The sequence below is a fragment of the Aquarana catesbeiana genome, linkage group LG03 (genome assembly GCF_042186555.1).
Source record: "Aquarana catesbeiana isolate 2022-GZ linkage group LG03, ASM4218655v1, whole genome shotgun sequence".
Taxonomy (NCBI): domain Eukaryota; kingdom Metazoa; phylum Chordata; class Amphibia; order Anura; family Ranidae; genus Aquarana; species Aquarana catesbeiana.
This window is the reverse complement of record NC_133326.1, coordinates 417,590,444-417,610,895: the sequence shown is the minus strand read 5'-3', so window position 1 is coordinate 417,610,895 and position 20,452 is coordinate 417,590,444. Positions and strand designations below refer to the sequence as shown.

The following is a 20,452-nucleotide window of genomic DNA, read 5'->3' as shown; positions in this document are numbered from 1 at the left end:
TTAGCGGGACTGCTACATTGTGGCGGACAAAACTGACCCCAAATGACTTTTTGGGGACCAGTGACATAATAATGCACTGATCAATGTAAAAATGACACTGGCAAGGAAGGTGTTAACAATAGGGGGCGATCAAGGGGTTAACTGTGTTCTCTAGGTGTGTTCTAACTAAGTGGGATGGGCTGCCTGGGACATGACAGATCACTGTTCCCAACGACTGGGAAGAGTAGATCTCTGTCATGTCATCTGTCAGCTATGTTACCTGTTTACAAAGACAGATCCCCATTCTGCCTCTGTACTAGGCGATCGTGGGTTGCAGGCGGACATAGAGTCCGCCAAACCCACGGGCACGCTCTCGCAGCGTGCGCCCACCGATGTACGACAACGACGATTCGCCCAAGAAAGTCAACCTGTCGTAGTACAACTGCGGCGGCTGGTCTTAAAGTGGTTAAACTGACCTCATTTGCAGACCAAAGTTCATCCTTTTGATCTAAAAGAACCAAAATGATATACACACACACACAGTTCCAAATTATGCCAATTATATTTTTCTCATTTACCTAAATAATTGATGTAAACAGTCAGCATAATTCTCATGTTTATCAACAAGAGTACAATTCAAATTTTATTGAACAAAACCTCCTAATTTTTTTTTTGAAAAAAAAAAAAAAAAAAAAACTTACAATGCACTGTTCCAAACTATTATGCACAGTAAGTTTAAAAACACTTTATAGGTTGTAAAGAACTGAAAATTGTCATTAGTTGTGTTTGCAGCATATTTACTGAAATCAAAATCTGTTCCAATCAAACTTTGAACAACATTTTAACTTTTTAAACATTTTAACATAGGACCCCCTATTTGATAGCAGCTTCACAAGTCTTGCGTCCATTTTACTTGTGAGTTTTTGGACAGTTTCGGCTTGAATTTGTTTGCAAGATGTCAGAATAGCCTCCCAGAGCTGCTTTTTGGATGTAAACTGCCTCCCACCCTCATAGATCTTTTGCTTGAGGATGCTCCAAAGGTTCTCAATAGGATTGAGGTCAGGGAAGGATGGAGGCCACACCATGACTTTCTCTCCTTTTATCCCCATAGCAGCCATTGATGCAGAGGTATTTTTTGCAGCATGAGATGGTGCATTGTCATGCATGAAGATGATTTTATTATGGAAAGCATAGTTCTTCCTTCTGTACCAGGGAAGGAAGCGGTCAGTCGGGAACTCCACATACTTTGAGGTCATCTTTACACCTTCGGTAACCCTAAAGGGGCCGACCAGCTCTCTTCCCATGATTCCAGCCCAAAACATGACTCCACCACCGCCTGGCTGACGTCGCAACCTTGTTGGAACAGGGTGGCAATCCACCAACCATCCACTACTCCACCCATCTGGACCAGCCAGGGTTGCACAGAACTCATCAGTGAACAGGACTGTTTGAAAATTAGTCTTCATATTATTTTCTGCCAAATGCAGCTGTTTCTGCTTGTGAGCATTGGTTAGTGGTGGCTGAATGTAAGGTTTATGGACAGTTGCAAGACTCTGGAGGACTCTACACCTTGATGTCCATGGGACTCCAGAGGCACCAGCAGCTTTAAATATCCGTTTGCTGCCATGTAATGGCGTTTTAGCAGCTGCTCTCTTGATCCGATGCATGGAGCTTGCAGAAATCTTCCTCAATGTGCCTTTATCTGCACAAAACCCGTCAAACTCTGAATCAGCCACAAATCTCTTAATAGTGCGATGACCACGCTTACGTTTTTGTGAAATATCGAATGTTTTCATTCATACCTCGTCCAAGGCATTGAACTATTTCACTCTTTTCGGCAGCAGAGAGATCCTTTTTCTTCCCCATATTGCTTGAAAATGGTGCTTTTGGATCCGACTTTGCCCTGAGACTTGAAGCCGACCTACGGCCGACTTTCAATGAACAGGGATCCGACGTGGATCCCCCCAATACCAGGCACTGTGTTTGTTATGAATCTTGAGGGAGAACTTCACGCCAAATTTTAAATAAAAAACCGGCATGGGTTCCCCTTTAAGAGCATTCCAGGCCCTTGGGTCTGGTCTGGCTTTTAAGGGGAACCCCCTATGCCGAAAAAAAAAAACGGCGTGAGGGTCCCCTCAACATCCATACCACCCCAAAGCACCTTGTCGCCATGTTGATGAGGACAAAGGGGCTCTTGCCGACAACCCTGGCCGTTGGTTGTCAGGGTCTGCGGGGGCTTATCGGAATCCGGGAGCCCCCTTTAATAAGAGGGGCCCCCACCCTACGTTAATGAGTATGGGGTACATTGTACCCCTACCCATTCACCTGGGGAAAAAGTGTCAAAAAAATTAAAACAACCTTAGTTAGACTTACCGGTGACGGTATTTCTACGAGCCTTTCAGGACAGCACCTTGGAGAGCGCAGCTCCACCTCTTAGACAGGAAACACTGCGTCACAACGCCCCTTTAAAAAGCAGCTGCTTCCACCATGCCGTCAGTTGTTACTGAGAAATCCTCCGACATGCTGGAAAATATAATCAGATAATTACCAGGTCCTATAATTATACTTTACATATGATAACCAAGGGAGGGAAGTAGGCTGCTGTCCTGAAAGGCTCGTAGAAATACCGTCACCGGTAAGTCTAACCAAGATTTTCTCCCTTCGCCTTTCAGGACAGCACCTTGGAGAGGATAACCGAGAAACTTACTTCAGGGTGGGACTACTGCATGCAAAACCTTCCTACCAAATGATTGGACCGAGGCCGATAGTAGATCCAAGCGGTAGTGCCTTATGAAGGTCGAAAAACTGGACCATGTGGCAGCCTTGCAGATTTGCTCAGGAGATGCCGCGGCCCTTTCTGCCCATGATGCCACCACTGCTCGAGTAGAATGAGGTAATACCCCTTCCGGAGGTTCCAGACCCAAAGATATGTAAGCCTCTTTAATGGCCTGCTTTAACCATCTTCCGAGGGTGCTCTTGGAAGCTTTACCTCCTTTGTGAGTACCTTTCCATTAAAACAAAGAGTGAAGATGACTTTCTGATTTCCTTTGTTCTTTCCAGATATTTAAGCAGACACCTCCTGACATCAAGGGTATGGAAAGCTTCTTCTCCTGCTCCCGAAGGTAAAGGACAAAAAGTAGGGAGAATGATTTCCTGTGTACGGTGAAAAACTGAAGCCACCTTTGGTAGAAAAGCTGGATCCGTCCTTACGACTACCCTATCCTGTAGACATCTCATAAAGGGCTCCTTAATTGAAAGGGCTTGTAACTCACTAATTCTACGTGCGGAAGTTACTGCTACCAGTAAAATAGTATTTAACGTCAAGAAACTTAATGATGCTTCTTCTATGGGTTCAAACGGTGCCTTAGTTAGTCCCTGAAGAACTAAAGATAAATCCCATTTGGGAAAACTAACAGGTCTAGGCCTTACTTTTGCCACTGCCCTAAAAAATCTGATTATTAAAAAGGTTCCCCTGACAGGGTTCTTTGCAAAAAAACTGATAAAGCAGCTACCTGCGTCTTGAGCGTACTTGCTGCTAACCCCTTCTCCAATCCCTCTTGAAGAAATTCCAAAACTGAAAACGTGGTACGAAAATCAAAGTTTTTACTGGAACACCAAGAATTATAGATCTTCCAGACTTTAAAGTAAATGTCTCTCGTCACTTTTTTTCTACTTGCAAGAAGGGTAGAAATAAGTTTCTCTGATAAACCCTTCTGTCTTAAGATTTGTTCTTCAGAAACCAAGCTGTTAGTTTGAGGTAAGCTGGATCTGGATGGAGAATTTGGCCCTGACTCAACAGGTCTGTCCTGATTGGTAATCTCCAAGCAGGTTTCACTGAGAGGTTCATCAAGGTTGAAAACCAGGGTCTTTTTGGCCAATAAGGAGCTATTAATATTAGCTCCGTGGACTCCAATCTGAATTTGGCTAACACCCTTGGTATCAGTTGAAAACGGGGGAAAAGCGTAGGACAGATGGAAGTCCCACTTGTGTGCTAACACATCTACTGCGAGAGCTTGATCCTGTCTCTGAAGAGAGAAGACTGGTATTTTTGCATTTTCTTGTTTTGCAAAGAGGTCCACTTGGGGATAACCCCAACTCTTGGAAATTGTTTCGAATAATTCCTGATTGAGAGACCACTCTGCTTCCCTTATTTCTTTCCTGCTGAGGAGATCTGCTAAGGTGTTTTCCGTCCCCTTCAGATGGACTGCTGATAGAGAGGCCACATTGTTCTCTGCCCATCTTAGGATCTGATGCGCTAGATCCATTAAGGTTTTGCTTTTTGTGCCCCCTTGCTTTGTTAAATATAATACTGTCGTCATATTGTCTGACAATATTTGGACATGTTGATTCACTAGAAATTCCCGGAGGGAGAGGAGGCTTAAGTGAACAGCCTTTAACTCTCTCCAATTTGAAGATCTTCTCGCTTCTGGTTTGGTCCAAACTCCCTGAATCGTTTTTTCCTCCAGATGAGCTCCCCATCCCCATGCGCTGGCATCTGTAGTCAGCCTTCTGGTTACCGGAAAGACCCAAGGAAGCCCTTTTGAAATGTTTCCTAGGTTCCTCCACCACCAGAGTGATCTTTTTGCTCTTGCCCCCATGTTGAATTTCTTCTCCAGAGGTTCCTGGCATGACCAATTCATCAGAATATCCGATTGCAGAGGACGGGCATGCAACCTGGCCCACTGTACCGAAGGAATTGCTGCTGTCAACAGTCCCAGAGCGGACATGGCTTGTCTTACAGAGATCTCTGCGTTGGATTGAAGTGTTTTCAGGGTCAACTGCATCTTCTCTATTTTCTCCTGGGGTAGAAAAATTCTCTGTTCTATCGAGTCTATTTCGTACCCCAGAAACCTTACCCTTTGAGATGGAATTAAGTTTGACTTCTGAAGATTGAGAAGCCATTCCAAACCTCTTAGATGTGTTTGAACTGTCTGTAGGTTGACCTCTACTTGACCCTTTGAGTCTGCAAACAGTAGCAGGTCGTCCAAATAGGGTACTATTGAAATCCCCTTCAGTCTCAGGGGCTCCAAAGATTCCGCCATCACTTTTGTGAACACCCTGGGAGAAGAGGAAAGACCGGAAGGCAGAGCCCGAAACTGCAGATGCCAAATCTCCCCCCCCTCCCCAGATTGACTGCAAGACGCAGGAACCTTTGCGATGGGGGCGCTATTGGTATATGGAGATAGGCATCTCTCAAATCGATGGAAGCCATATGACATTTGGGGGTTAGTAAGTTCCTCACTGAGAAAATCGTATCCATCCTGAATTTTTTGTATTTTATGGATCGATTTAGAACCTTCAAATTGAGAATCAGGAGGAACTTTCCTGATGGCTTTTTTACCAGAAAAATGTGGGAGTAAAACCCCTTCCCCTCTTGATCTTTCGGAACCTGGGAAATGACCTTCTGTTGCATCAGTTCCTGTAACAGAGACTTCATGGCCAGAGCCTTTTCCCGATCCTTTGGCAGGTTTGTGATGTAAAACCGATTTGGGGGGCTTTGTGAGAATTCCAATTGATAACCCTTTTTGATTAACCCCAGGACAAAAAGGACTCTGTTGTTTTTTCCCAAATTGGTAAGAAGTCCTGTAGTCTCCCCCCTACCAGATGGTCATTGTTTTTTAGGGGTTTGTTCTGGGGTTCTAAAGAGTACCCCACCTCTACCTCTTCCTCTCTGAGAAGACCAGGGTCTCTTCTGTGTGTGGTCCTTTTCCTTATCGGCTTGTCGAAAAGGACGAAAATTTTTCCTCTGCTGTACCGTTTTCTTCTTCTGTGGGAAAGCTTTCTATCTGCTGTCCTGTCAAGGACAGTATCCAGTTCTGGCCCAAACATCAGGTCTCCTGAAAAGGGAATTCCGCACAGTTTTACTTTAGAAGCTGAATCCCCTGTCCAGGTCTTTAATCAGAGTACTCTTCTTGCTGAGTTAACAAGTGCAGAGGACCTGGCTGACATCCTGATAGATTCTGCAGAGGTATCTGCCATATATTTTACTGCCTTAAGCAGGGTAGGGAAGGACTCCAATAAGTCTTTTCTGGAGGTACCTGCAACAACATGATTTTTAAGTTGATCTAACCAACACTCCAGATTCCTAGCCACAACTGTAACCGCCATTGCTGGCTTAAGATTAGTTAGAGATGAGTCCCAGGCTTTCTTCAGTAGCCCATCTGCCCTCTTATCCATAGCATCTTTGAGAATACCCATGTCCTCAAAAGCTAAGTCAGTTTTTCTAGATACTTGAGAAAAAGCAGCGTCTATCTTTGTTTTTTTATTCCACAACAGTTCCTCATTCTCCTCAAAAGGAAACCTCCTTTTGAGGGCTTTAGAAAAAAACTGTCCTTTCTCTGGATCCTTCTATTCCTTTTTGATAGTGTCTGTTAACACTTTATGCACAGGGAACACCCTGTGTTTAATTTCCTCCAGCCCCAGGTACATCTTGTCATGCACGGACAGCTGAACTTTTTCTTCCTGGATCTCCAGGGTAGTATAAATTGCCTTGAGTAATTCATCCACCTCCTCAAGTGAAAGCTTATATCTAGATGATCTTAACTCTTCTTCCACCTCCTCCTCCGAATCAATGGTTGAGGGTGGAATGCTTTCCCTTTCCTCCTCCGACTCACTTTCCACCTGTCTGGAAGTGGACTGAGGGAAACTGGAGTGAGAACTCTGTTCTTGGCTGGAACTCTGGCCGCACTTTACAAGGGAACGCACTGTCCCTAGGGCCTCTGCTAATTCCTTCCTCACAGAAGATAATAGCTCTTTGCACTCTTATGAGGATTCTTCTTTTACTAAATCCACAATGCTGGATTTGCACAGTGGTTTGGGCCAAGAGTCCCTTAAAGGATTTTTGCATGAGGGGCACTTTCTCCCTGTTCTCTCTGATTTGGCAGTAGCTTTCTGAAACAGAGAAACAAGAAAAAGCCAGGTCCTTTAGAACTAAGGCTTCAGAGAAAAGTAGTACCTCCATCCAACACCCTAAGTGCCCAGAGTCTCACTCCTTTGCTGAACTGCTAATGGAAACTGTTACCCTATAGCAGACAGCAGCAGGTTTTGAAATAACCACATAAAAGATAAAACACCCAGTGATATAAAAGGAAAGAAGTGTCACCGCACCTCTCCTACCTGGGCCTGGCCGGGAACCTGGGCGCCTGCATCCGCCATTGCTGCTGACGATTCAGCTGTCTCCATAGCGCAATCCGCAGCTGCTGCACTGTGCACTAAGCTCCATGTGCCAAACAAAAGGAAGTCCCGGCCAGAGGACCCGCCCCTTCCTCCTGCGTTCCAGCAGCAGGAACCAATCGCTGCTACGCCCCGCCGGAAGTCTCCGCCTCATCCGCTGTCCGGGATTCGGCGCCGCCATGCAGAGGCCTGGCATGGACGCTCTTACTGAGCACAACCGCGGCCCCCCGAACACACCGGGTGGAAAACTTCCGGCAGACCATTACTCCTGTGAGCCGGAGAAGGAAGGGACACCGGAGCACCCCCCTCACGTGCGGGAGGGAGCTGGGCTGGTCTGAGTACCCAAACATGAAGGTCCTTTCAAAACCCTCTCCTTGGAGAGAGCGCAACCCCTCTGGTTCCCCAAGCAGTGCTTCAACCATGGCGGAGGAAACACTAAAACTGACGGCATGGTGGAAGCAGCGGCTTTTTAAAGGGGCGTTGTCACGCAGTGTTTCCTGTCTAAGAGGTGGAGCTGCACTCTCCAAGGTGCTGTCCTGAAAGGCGAAGGGAGAAAAAACAACACACCACATTAGACAGCTTTTTAAAGTAATTAGGCAGCTCCGGGGGTCTTCTTCTAACTTGGGAGGGTCTCTTCCGACTTCTCCACGCTCTCCGGCCTCTTCTCCCGGTCTCCGGTTCTTCTCCTGCTGGGCTTCTCCTCTATCTTCTACTCTTTTGCCCGCTCTTTTGCATCGTCTTCTTCCCTCCGGCCTTCTTCCAATGTTGACACGACGCTCTCTCCTGCTGTAATGCCGTGTGCACAACGACTTGTATAGGCATGGGGCGTGGTCACCGGGTGATGTCATTTGGTGACTCCGCCCCTTACGACATCACAGCCCCAGGGCATGATGGGGCTGTGACGCCATAAGGGGCAGGGTCAACGGATGACATCACCCGGTAACCATGCCTATACAAATCGTTGCGCACCGCGTACACGGTATTACAGCGGGAGAGCGTCGTGTCAACATTTGAAGAAGACCGGAGGGAAGAAGACGACGGAGAAGACCTGGCCAACGCTAGCAAAAGAGCGGGCAAAAGAGCAGAAGATAGCGGAGGAGCCAGGCAGAAGATACCGGAGAGCGAAAGAAGAACCGGAGACCAGAGAGCACGGAGAAGTCGGAAGAAGACCTCCGGAGCTGCTTAATAAATTACTTTAAAAACCTGTCTAGTGTGTTTTTTTTATTGACACTTTTTCCTAGGTGAATGGGTAGGGGTACGATGTACCCCATACTCACATAGGGCAGGGGGGGCCGGGATCTGGGGGCCCTCTTATTAAAGGGGGCTCCCGGATTCCGATAAGCCCCCCGCCCACAGACCCCGACAACCAACGGCCACGGTTGTCAGGAAGAGGCCCTTGTCCTCATCAACATGGGGATAAGGTGCTTTGGGGGGGGGCGCAGAGCGCCCCTTGCCCCAAAGCACCCCCCATTTTGAGGGCATGCGGCCTGGTATGGTTCGGGGGGGGGGGTGCTCGCTCGTCCCCACCCCTTTTCCTGACCAGCCGGGCTGCATGCTCGGATAAGGGTCTGGTAAGAATTTTGGGGAGGACCCCCACGCTGTTTTTTCGGCATAGGGGTTCTCCTTAGAATCCATACCGAAGAGCCTGGTATGCTCTTGGAGGGGGAACCCATGCCGGTTTATTTCAAATTTGGCGCGGAGTTCACCCTCAAGATCATCAGAGCGCAAGTCTCAGGCTGGGTTCACACTGGTCCGACAAACGCTCCGACATTGGGAGCTCATGTCGCATGACGTGTGAAATTTAATGTTTCCCTATGGGAGCCGTCCTAACTGGTCCGACACAAGTCGTTCCGACTTTAGAAATGCTCCCTGTACTACTTTGGTCCGACTTTGATCCTACTTCAGCCTATTGACTATCATTGAAGTCGGATCAAAGTCGGATTGCCGTCTTGCATGATCCGACTTCGGCACGCGACTTGTGCTCAGATGTTCTTGAGGGGGAACTCCGCGCCAAATTTTAAATAAAAAACCGGCATGGGTTCCCCCTCCAAGAGCATACCAGGCCCTTGGGTCTGGTATGGATCTTGAGGGGAACCCCCTACGCCGATAAGGGCGGCGTGGGGGTCCCCCCCCCAATCCATACCAGACCCTTATCCGAGCAAGCAGCCCGGCCGGACAGGAATGGGGGTGGGGACGAGCGAGCGCCCCCCCCCCTCCTGAACCGTACCAGGCCGCATGCCCTCAACATGGGGGGTTGGTGCTTTGGGGGAGGGGGCGCGCTGCGGCCCCCCACCCCAAAGCACCTTGTCCCCATGTTGATGAGGACAAGGGCCTCTTCCCGACAACCCTGGCCGTTGGTTGTCGGGGTCTGCGGGCGGGGGCTTATCGGAATCCGGGAGCCCCCTTTAATAAGGGAGCCCCCAGATCCCGGCCCCCCACCCTATGTGAATGAGTATGGGGTACAGCGTACCCCTACCCATTCACCTAGGAAAAGTGTCAATTTAAAAAAAAACACTACACAGATTTTTAAAGCATTTTATTAGACAGCTCCGGGGGTCTTCTTCCGACTTCGGGGGTCTCTCCGGTTCTTCTCCACGCTCTCCGGATCTTCTGCCGGGCTCCTCCGCTCTCTTCTGCTCTTTTGCCGCTCTTTTGCTAAAGCGGAGGAGCCTGGTCTTCAATCTTCTGCCTTCTGCCTTCTGCCTTCTGCCTTCTGCCTTCTGCCTTCTGCCTTCTGCCTTCTGCCTTCTGCCTTCTGCCTTCTTCTCCTGATGTTGACACGACGCTCTCCCCGGCTGGAATGCTCTCTGTGCGCTCTGCTCTGACTTATATAGGCGGTGACCCCGCCCCCTTATGCCGTCACAGTCCCTGGGCATGCTGGGACTGTGACGGCATAAGGGGGCGTGGTCATCGGGTGATGACCACGCCCCCTAAAACGTCACAGTCCCAGCATGCCCAGGGAGTGTGACGGCATAAGGGGGCGGGTTCACCCCCTATATAAGTCAGAGCAGAGCGCACAGAGAGCATTCCAGCCGGGGAGAGCGTCGTGTCAACATCAGAAGAAGGCAGAAGGCAGAAGGCAGAAGGCAGAAGATTGAAGACCAGGCTCCTCCGCTTTAGCAAAAGAGCGGCAAAAGAGCAGAAGAGAGCGGAGGAGCCCGGCAGAAGATCCGGAGAGCGTGGAGAAGAACCGGAGAGACCCCCGAAGTCGGAAGAAGACCCCCGGAGCTGTCTAATAAAATGCTTTAAAAATCTGTGTAGTGTTTTTTTTTAAATTGACACTTTTTTCCTAGGTGAATGGGTAGGGGTACGCTGTACCCCATACTCATTCACATAGGGTGGGGGGCCGGGATCTGGGGGCTCCCTTATTAAAGGGGGCTCCCGGATTCCGATAAGCCCCCCGCCCGCAGACCCCGACAACCAACGGCCAGGGTTGTCGGGAAGAGGCCCTTGTCCTCATCAACATGGGGACAAGGTGCTTTGGGGTGGGGGGGCCGCAGCGCGCCCCCCTCCCCCAAGGCACCACCCCCCCATGTTGAGGGCATGCGGCCTGGTACGGTTCAGGGGGGGGGGGGGCGCTCGCTCGTCCCCACCCCCATTCCTGTCCGGCCGGGCTGCGTGCTCGGATAAGGGTCTGGTATGGATTGGGGGCGACCCCCCACGCCGTTTTTTCGGCGTAGGGGGTTCCCCTCAAGGTCCATACCAGACCCAAGGGCCTGGTATGCCTCTGGAGGGGGAACCCATGCCGGTTTTTTATTTAAAATTTGGCGCGGAGTTCCCCCCTAAAGATTCATACCAAACACAGTGCCGGCATTGGCGGGGATCCAAGTCGGATCCCCGTTCATTGAAAGTCGGACACATGCCGGCTTCATGTCGCAGGGCAAAGTCGGATCCAAAGTAGGACGGCTGTCGTGTCGCACCAGTGTGAACCCAGCCTCATGCCAAAGTCGGATCATGCAGGACGGCGATCCGACTTTGATCTAACTTCAATGATAGTCAATGGGCTGAAGTAGGATCAAAGTCGGACCAAAGTAGTACAGGGAGCATTTTCAAAGTCGGACCAGTTAAGACCGCTCCCATAGGGAAACACTGCTTTTCACAAGTCAAGCGACATGAGCTCCCAATGTCGGAGCATCTGTCGCACTAGTGTGAACCCGGCCTTAGTAATTTTTGCTTTAATTGGGCTCACCTGGCAATCTAATTATCGCAGGTGTCCGAGATTGTTTTCAGTGATCAAAAGAGCCCTGAGACACAACGCCATCCATGAGTTAAGCTGAAAAACAAAATATTTAATCTTTGTGACACCGAAATAGAATTTGCGTAATAATTTGGAACAGGGTGTACACACAAGCTTTAAACAGAAAAGATGTGCTAGATGAGAAAAAAAGGGTGATTGATAAGGTGGGGAGGGGAGTCACAATCCCGATTACTGCTTTCTAATCAAACAGAAAAAAAAAAAAATGTATGTGCTGCCACTTAAACATGAATGAAAAAAAAATCAGCTGGTGCAAACACCCAGTGTATGTTACCCGCCAAAAATAAAAGTATAAATATATGTGCTGCGCTGCTGTGTCAAATTCTAATTATTTAGAGAGAGTTAATAGCAAACAAAAATTACTGGCATAGAAAAGTGAACTCAGATTAATGCCTATGCTAATGTTCAGATTATTAACACACCAAGATATAGCTTGCATTAATAATCTGAACATTAACATATGGTGTCCATGCATAAACAAAATTTCATACATAATATTGTTCCAAATCCCAACTTCCCATTGGTTGGTGAAACGGAAACCCCAGCGTGATTACAGCAAATAGGTCTGTTTGCACTGGAATTTTGGTTCCAAGGACACTATATATTCTGATTTTCAGATTAACATGCCAAGATATATTTAGGCATTGATAATGGAGTTCACTTTTCTAGGTCAGTAACTTTTGTTTCATGTTATTAACACTATATAGACAATTAGTATTTAACACATCAGAGCAGCACATATTTATACTGCTCTCTATTCCCCTGTGAGCCCAGGTCACCTTCACTTGGCAGGAAGGGGGGGGGGGGGGGGGGGGAATAGGTCTAATCACACACTGACCTGGTGAAATGGTGCTTGCCATGACACACAGGGCAAGGGGAGCCACACGGGACTCACTCCTGCTCCCGACCGGACTGAGGCAGAAATAAATGAGACGAATGCGAGATCTGCGCCCGGCAGGAGGGGAAGCTGAGCTTGCTCAACTCTAATGCAGGCAGCCTCCTGAAGTGAAGGTCCACAAATATGCGGCCCTGGGCCTGGTAACAGTTAACGTGAGGGGAGGAGGAAGCGGGAGGGGAACAAATAATAATAGAGCTGCACGATTCTGGCTAAAATGAGAATTACGATTTTTTTTTTTTGCTTAGAATAAAGTAGGGCTGAAACAACTAATCGATTATGAAAATAGTAAATCGATTAATTTCATAATCGATCAGCCAGTAACATAACGGGGTTAAAAAAATTAAAATGAGTCCTTTATAGTACAAAAAGGAGCAAATAAATCGCTACTTTAACCACTTGCCGACCGGGCCATTGCCGAAAGACGGCAACAGCGCGGCCGGCTAGTTCTGGGTGGACGTCCATGGACGTCATCCGGAACTATCGCTCCCTGCGCGCCCGGTGGGGCGCGCGCACTGAAGTGTCCGTGCTCGCCGGGTTCACGGGACCCGGCGCAGCACGGATCGCGGTAAAGGGCCAATGACAGCGGCCCTTTACCATGTGATCGCTCCCTCCAATGAGGGAGCTATCACTATGTAAACAAACTGGGGTCATGCAAAGGTCCCAGCTCTCTTCTCTCCTCACACCGATACAGCGTGAGAGGAGAGAAGAGAGATCGAGTAAAAACCGTGAGTGATAAGCTTTTTGAAAGCACTACAGTGCCCAGCAGTGCCATCCAGTGCCACACAAGTGCCACTACTGTGCTAATCTGTGCCCTACAGTGCCATCAGTGCCACTACACTACCCAGCAGTGCCACTACAGTACCCATCTGTGCCATCAGTGCCACTACACTACACAGCAGTGCCACTACAGTACCCATCTGTGCCACCAGTGCCACGACAGTACCCATCAGTGCCACTAAAGTGTCCATCAGTGCCACTACAGTGCTCATCTGTGCCATCAGTGCCACTATAGTGCTCATCAGTGCCACATCAGTGCCCTACAGTGCTCATCAGTGCCACTTCTGCCACTTCAGTACCCATCTGTGCCACCAGTGCCACGTCAGTGCTCCGTCAGTGCCACGTCAGTGCCATACCAGTGCCCAGTGCCACTACAGTGCTCATCTGTGCCACCAGTGCCACATCAGTGCCACCAACGTGCCTATCAGTGCCACGTCAGTGCCACATCAGTGCCACGCCAGTGCTCCATCAGTGCCACGCCAGTGCTCATCAGTGCCACGCCAGTGCTCATCAGTGCCACGCCAGTGCTCATCAGTGCCACATTAGTACCAATACAGTGCTCATTTGTGCTGTCAGTACCACATCAGCGTCACTAGAGTGCTCATCTGCACCACTACATCGCTCATCAGTGCCACTTCAGCGCTCATCGGTGCCACTACAGTACCCGATAGTGCACATCAGTGCCCATAAGTGAGTGCTCATCAGTGCCACCATATCAGTGGATCCTCATTAGTACCCATCAGTGCTACCTTATCAGTGCATATCAGTGTGGTACATTAGTGTACATCAGTGCAACCTTATCAGTTCCCAGCAGTGCACCCTCATCAGAACCCAGCAGTGCAGCCTCATCAGAACCCAGCAGTGCAGCCTCATTAGACCAGCCTCATCAGCACCCATCAGTGCAGCCATTTCTGTCCAAGTGTCCCTACCACAGCAGTTTGTCACCACAGCCCACACTCACCAGTATGGCCAAAAAATTTTTTACCGCTCAGGAGGCATACCAACAACTTAGCTTGACCGACGAGAGCAGCGGGGAGTCTGTGTCTGATTCTGGTTCAGAATATGAACCCGTTTTAAGCAGTGGTTCTGATTCAGAATTGGAGGAAGAGCAAAGTGTGCCCATGAAACGAAGATGCTCTGGCATGGAGGAGCAGGCTACCACAAGTAGTGCTGTGGCATCAACCAGCAGCTCAGTGCCATCCACCAGAAATGCAGTGGCATCAACTAGCAGCTCAGTGCCATCCACCAGTAGCACAGTGCCACCCAGAAGAAATATAGTACCACTGCAGCAAAGGCCAAGAAATAGTGGGGTGTCATCTCGGCTCCAAAGCGTTAGGACCCATGCCGGCCTTCCCTATGCCCTTGAAAACCCTCTGTGGCTTCCCTCTAATTCAAGAGCAGCAAACATCCCCCCTTTTACCGCCCAGCCAGGTGTTCAGGTGAACACAGAGAATTTTGCCCCTATTGATTTTTTTAATTTGATTTTTACCCAAGACCTATTATCCTCCATCGTGGCCCAGTGCAACCTCTATGCACAACAATTTATTACAAGCAACCCTGGTTCAAGTTATGCCCGTCCCTATGAGTGGAGACCATTGACAGTGGAGGAATTTAAATTATTTTTAGGCCTAACATTTAATATGGGACTCACAAAAAAAAATGAATTATACTCCTATTGGTCCACCAAGCCCATCCACCATATGCCAATCTATTCGTCCATTATGCGAAGATCAAGATACCTCATGATAATGCGTTTCCTCCATTACAATGACAACACCCAGTGCCCTCCCCGAAATGACCCATCACATGACAAATTATTTAAAATTCGGCCACTTCTAAATTTTTTCTCTGAGAAATTCCCCCAGTTATTCATCCCCGACCAAAATATCTCCGTGGATGAGTCATTGGTCCACTTCACAGGCAGGCTTGGCTTCAAGCAGTTTATCCCCAGTAAGAGGGCTCGATATGGGGTTAAGCTCTACAAGCTATGTGACCGAGAAACAGGGTACATCTACGCATTCCGGGTGTACGAAGGGAAGGATACCCAACTGCATCCCCCTGAATGTCCGGAGTACATAGGAGTCAGCGGAAAGATTGTTTGGGAGCTTGTATATCCACTTCTTGGAAAGGGTTACCACCTTTATGTGGATAACTACTATACAAGCTTGCCCCTCTTCCGCAATCTTTACCGCAAGGACACTCCAGCGTGTGGTACAGTGCGAGCCAATAGGAAGGGATTCCCGCAAAGGCTCGTTACTGAAAGACTACGAAAAGGGGAGACGGCGTCTTTGAGGAATGAAGAGATATTGGCTCTCAGGTGGAGGGACAAACGAAACGTCCACATGCTCACAACGATCCACGACGACACCTACGTGGAAATCCCCCGAAGAAATGGCCCAATCCAGAAACCAAAATGTGTCCATGACTATAATTTGTTTATGGGGGGAGTCGACTTCAATGATCAGATGATCGAACCCTACCTTCCCACAAGAAAAAGCCACTTTTGGTATAAAAAAGTCTCCATATATATTTTCAGTTTGGCCATTTACAATAGTTTTGTTATTTACCGTAAATCTACACAGAGCCCCGTATCTTATCTTCAGTACCAAGAAGAAATTATCTCCACACTTTTGTACCCTGAAAGCGCACCAGAAAGCATTCGCTCGGATTCAGTGAGCAGACTCCATGAACGCCACTTTCCTAAAAGACTCCCCCCCCATGAAACAGGCCGGAAACGTCAGAAGAGATGCCGGGTGTGCTCAAGAGGAGGAACTAGAAGAGACACCGTGTATTATTGTCCTGATTGTCCTTCCGAACCAGGCCTTTGTATTGATGAATGTTTCCGCCGTTACCATACTTCTCAAGATTATTAGGGAAGTATGGTAACCGTAATTGTCATTTACCGCCACACCCCTTTAAGTCACTGTACATACCGCTGCCTTCTCCGGAACTGACCCTGGCCTGCTAAACGACCACGCTTCTGCCTAATGCTAAACTGTACCTACCTCTGCCTGCTCTGGAACTGACCCTGGCCTGTTATACGACCACGCTTCTGCCTAACGCTAAACTGTACCTACCTGTGCCTGCTCTGATACTGACCCTGGCCTGTTATTTGACCACGCTTCTGCCTAACGCTAAACTGTACCTACCTCTGCCTGCTCTGGAACTGACCCTGGACTGTTTGACCACGTTTTTTGCCTGCCTCTTGGATTGATCTTTTACCCTGCTATGCTAGTGGGAACACAGGGGTCTCACATATGTGAGGGGCTCCAGAATTGTTTTTCTGGATGAAGTAAACTAATTTTTTAGTTTTCTCATTCCCAGATTAGGGTCTGGAGACTCGGAGGCTTCAAAGAGATTTGGGTGGGAGAAGCCTCTACCCCTGTCCCCATTCTTTCCTGGCCTGCTACTTGGACCATGTTCCTGCTTACTGCTGGCAATGTCTCTACTTGCACTGACCCTGGACTGTATAAGGACAGTATCCCTGCCTGTACTATGGACAATATTCTTGCCTGCTGCCTGGACTATTCCATTCACTGTGGCTGACCACGTCCCTGCCTGCCGCCTGGATCAGGGCTCTCCTCCTGTGGACAACTGCACTACAAAAACCACAGGTAATCTTTTGTTTACCCTTTGCTCAACAGAATGTATTTTAGGGTGTAATTCTTGGTTCATGCTATGTGTTAGAAATATGAAGGGCCTTCAAAAATGTGATAGATTGTAAGGAAATTAGATGTGTAATTTGCTCCTAGAACGCCTGAATGTGCTACTTCAATGTTGGGCCTCTGTACGTGGCCAGGCTGTGTAATAGTCTCACACATGTGGTATCGCCATACTCAGGAGGAGTAGCAGAATATATTTTGGGGTGTCATTTTTGCTATGTACATGCTATGTGTTGGAAATATCTTAGAAATGGACAACTTTGTGTAAAAAAAATGCGTTTTCATTTTTTTTCCACATTTTCCAAAAACTTCTGGAAAAAAATGAACCGTTCAAAAGACTCATTATGCCTCATAGATTATACGTTGGGGTGTTTGCTTTCCAAAATGGGGTCACTTTGTGGGCGTTTCCATTGTCCTGGTGCTCCAGGGCCTTCAAAATTGTATTAGGTGGTTGAGAGATTAGATATGCAATTTATGCTCCTAGAACGCCTGAATGCGCTACTTCAATGTTGGGCATCTGTATGTGGCCAGGCTGTGTAAAAGTCTCACACATGTGGTATCGCCATACTCAGGAGGAGTAGCAGAATATATTTTGGGGTGTAATTTTTGCTATGTACATGCTATGTGTTGGAAATATCTTAGAAATGGACAACTTTGTGTAAAAAAAATGCGTTTTCATTTTTTTTCCACCTCTTCCGAAGACTTCAGGAAAAAAATGAACCGTTCAAAAGACTCATTATGCCTCATAGATTATACGTTGGGGTGTTTGCTTTCCAAAATGGGGTCACTTTGTGGGCTATTCCATTGTCCTGGTGCTCCAGGGCCTTCAAAATTGTATTACGTGGTTGAGAGATTAGATATGCAATTTATGCTCCTAGAACGCCTGAATGCGCTACTTCAATGTTGGGCATCTGTATGTGGCCAGGCTGTGTAAAAGTCTCACACATGTGGTATCGCCATACTCAGGAGGAGTAGCAGAATATATTTTGGGGTGTCATTTTTGCTATGTACATGCTATGTGTTGGAAATATCTTAGAAATGGACAACTTTGTGTAAAAAAAAATGCGTTTTCATTTTTTTTCCACCTCTTCCGAAAACTTCAGGAAAAAAATGAACCGTTCAAAAGACTCATTATGCCTCATAGATTATACGTTGGGGTGTTTGCTTTCCAAAATGGGGTCACTTTGTGGGCGTTTCCATTGTCCTGGTGCTCCAGGGCCTTCAAAAGTGTAATAGGTGGTTGAGAGATTAGATATGCAATTTATGCTCCTAGAACGCCTGAATGCACTACTTCAATGTTGGGCATCTGTATGTGGCCAGGCTGTGTAAAAGTCTCACACATGTGGTATCGCCATACTCAGGAGGAGTAGCAGAATATATTTTGGGGTGTCATTTTTGCTATGTACATGCTATGTGTTGGAAATATCTTAGAAATGGACAACTTTGTGTAAAAAAAATGCGTTTTCATTTTTTTTCCACATTTTCCAAAAACTTCTGGAAAAAAATGAACCGTTCAAAAGACTCATTATGCCTCATAGATTATACGTTGGGGTGTTTGCTTTCCAAAATGGGGTCACTTTGTGGGCGTTTCCATTGTCCTGGTGCTCCAGGGCCTTCAAAAGTGTAATAGGTGGTTGAGAGATTAGATATGCAATTTATGCTCCTAGAACGCCTGAATGCGCTACTTCAATGTTGGGCATCTGTATGTGGCCAGGCTGTGTAAAAGTCTCACACATGTGGTATCGCCATACTCAGGAGGAGTAGCAGAATATATTTTGGGGTGTCATTTGTGGAATGTACATGCTATGTGAGAGAAATAACCTGTTATAATGACAATTTGGTGTGGAAAAAAATAAAAATAAAATAAATCTTAATTTTGCAAAGAATTGTGGGAAAAAATGACAACTTCAAAAAACTCACCATGCCTCTTACTAAATACCTTGGAATGTCTACTTTCCAAAAAGGGGTCATTTTGTGGGTATTTGTACTTTCCTGGCTTGTAAGTGCCGGTTCACACAGGGGCGGCACGACTTGCAGGTCGCCTCAGCGAGGCGACCTGCAAACGACTTCTGAGGCGACTTGCAAAACGACTTCTGTATAGAAGTCTATGCAAGTCGCCCCAAGTCGCCCCCAAAGTAGTACAGGAACCTTTTTCTAAGTCGGAGCGACTTGCGTCGCTCCTATTAGAACGGTTCCGTAGCACAGAACGGGAGGCGACTTGTCAGGCGACTAGGTCGCCTGACAAGTCGCCCCTATGTGAACCGGCACTAAGGGTTTCAAGAAATGAGATAGGCCTCAGTATATCAGGTGTGATCAGATGTGATCAATTACCAGTGATTGGCACCATAGCTTATAGACACTATAACTTTCACACAGACTAAATAATATTCACTAATTTGTATTATTTTTACCAAAGATATGTGGCAGTATAAATTTTGGCCCAAATTTATGAAGAAAAATTACTTATTTGCAAAATTTTATAATACAAATGAAGAAAAATGCATTTTTTTACAAAATTTTCGGTCTTTTTTCATTTATAGCACAGAAAATAAAAAACCCAGAGGTGATCAAATACCACCAAAAGAAAGCTCTATTTGTGTGAACAAAAGGACGAAAATTTCATATGGGTACAGTGTTGCATGACTGAGTAATTGTCATTCAAAGTGTGAGAGCACCGAAAGCTGAAAATTGGTCTGGTTAGGAAGGGGGTTTAAGTGCCCAGTTGTCAAGTGGTTAAATAATACTTTCACAGTTCTACAGAAAAATAAATAACCCCTTACAGTAGTGATTATCTGCTTTTTTTGTACTATAAAGAGCTCATTTCAGTTTTTTTAACCCCATTATGTTACTAAATGTCTTAGACCTGGTTCACATCTATGTGTTTTTTGGTGCTTTTTGCACAAACGCTCTACAGTTCATTTAACATGGTTTCCTATGGGAAACGTTCACATCTATGCTTTTTCAGCCGCTGTGTATTTGGAAAGGGCCAGGGACTTTTTTTTTTTTTTTTTTTTTAAGCAAAGCGGTGCTTTTTTGGTTCAATATACTTCAATGGAGAAGCTGCAGAAAAGCATGTAATGCGTTTTTGCAGCAATTTGTGTTCTTTAATCTGCCGAACAAATCGCAAATCGGCCAAAAAAAAAAAATTGCGAAAACACAAAATCGCAGCAAAATCACGTGCACAAAAATCAAAAACACACAGCAAAAAGCACTGCAGAAAGACATCAAAACCAAACTGCATAGGTGTGTACCGAGCCTTATGCTGGCCACACCGATCAATTTTCAGACGAGAATATTCAGACGAAAAATCTTTGTACATTCGCTGAATGAAAGAATGTTTTTGTTGAAATTTTCACTTGTTTTTAACATTCTGTTTTTAGAACGAATGTAATTTCTGAACGAAAACCACATACACTGTCTGAAAATTCCTTTGACCAAGAAGTTTTCTATTTCCAAATTTTCCTGTCTCTGTGGTTGAAAATGAATGTCGATTTGACCCCACTAACGATTAGAAAATCGAACGAATGTTCTTAAAAATGACATTTTTTTTCTTTAAGGAAGACATTGTTTTTTTTAAATAAAAAAAAACGTAATCTCTGAGTCTGATATTTACCAGATTCACCCTCCAATAGTATACACAGTATATCTCCCCTAATGCCGTGTAGACACGGGCGGACTTTTCGGCAAAGGTCTGACCGTCCTTCCGAC

At 46.8% G+C, this 20,452-nt stretch overlaps 1 protein-coding gene across 5 annotated transcripts in view; it reads right to left on the bottom strand.

Moving 5' to 3' along the window:
• The window catches only part of FBXW11 (F-box and WD repeat domain containing 11), a 637,027-nt gene that overhangs the window by 601,886 nt on the left and 14,689 nt on the right, over positions 1–20,452 (bottom strand). The window contains exon 1 of one of the 5 annotated variants that reach the window (XM_073620750.1): positions 11,342–11,425. The exons of the other annotated variants lie outside the window; for them this stretch is intronic. The gene's annotated coding sequence lies outside the window, so the exon portion shown is untranslated. Of the gene's footprint in view, positions 1–11,341; positions 11,426–20,452 lie in introns of those variants that run through there. 5 annotated transcript variants of the gene reach the window in all.